General features: G+C 47.8%; 1 non-coding gene across 1 annotated transcript; it reads left to right on the forward strand.

Moving 5' to 3' along the window:
* Window positions 1-363: 363 nt before the first annotated feature.
* Window positions 364-470, forward strand: LOC141645012 (small nucleolar RNA R71). Its single transcript, XR_012544610.1, has one exon. It is a non-coding gene; the product is annotated as a small nucleolar RNA R71 (small nucleolar RNA).
* The last annotated feature ends 336 nt before the right edge of the window (window positions 471-806 follow it).

Raw genomic sequence — 806 nt, forward strand, 5'->3', positions numbered from 1 at the left:
AAGGGGGCAGAACAATTCTCTGAGACATGCCCCTCAGCTCCACATCTTCTACAGACTAAAAGACCGTCTGAAACAGCGTTAACATGGTACATCCCTCCTTTAGAAGCTCCTCCCAACTCATATTTGTCAAACCTTGCAGTGAGAGCTTCTAGTGCAGCAACAGAGGAAGATTCAGCAGCCCTCCTCTGGTTTCCTCTTGTATTCCCATATTCAGCCTTATGAGTGGCCAAATCATCGATGATCTTCCACCCCTTAGTCTCTCCCATGTTCTCATCAAATCGGCCATTGGCTGCAGCATCCAAAATAGCCCTCTGATCGTCATACAACCCATTGTAGAACTGGTTGCAAAGACTCCATTTTTCGAACCCATGGTGCGGTATGGTTCGCACCAGTTTCTTGAAACGGACCCATGCTTCATGGAAGTTCTCATCAGGCCCTTGTTTAAAGCTCGTGATCTGAGCTCTAATGGCATTAGTCTTCGAGGCAGAGAAGTACTTTTTGTAGAATGCCAGGGCTAAGGAATTCCAGTCGGTGATCCCATGAGCGGCTCGATCCAGATCTCTATACCACTCCCTTGCAGCATCACGAAGGGAGAAAATGAACATGGTCTCCTTGATCTGGTCTTGGGTCACACCGGCCGGCGGGGGTATAGAGCAGCAATAATCAATAAAAATCTCCATGTGCTTGGCTGCATCTTCATTTGCAGCTCCCCCGAACTGGTTTATCTCAACCAGGTTAATATAGGAAGGCTTTGGCTCGAATTTTCTTGCCTCCCCAGGTAGTTCGAATCCTTTGTAGAGATTCGC

The sequence above is a fragment of the Silene latifolia genome, chromosome 2 (genome assembly GCF_048544455.1).
Source record: "Silene latifolia isolate original U9 population chromosome 2, ASM4854445v1, whole genome shotgun sequence".
In the NCBI taxonomy this organism is placed as follows: domain Eukaryota; kingdom Viridiplantae; phylum Streptophyta; class Magnoliopsida; order Caryophyllales; family Caryophyllaceae; genus Silene; species Silene latifolia.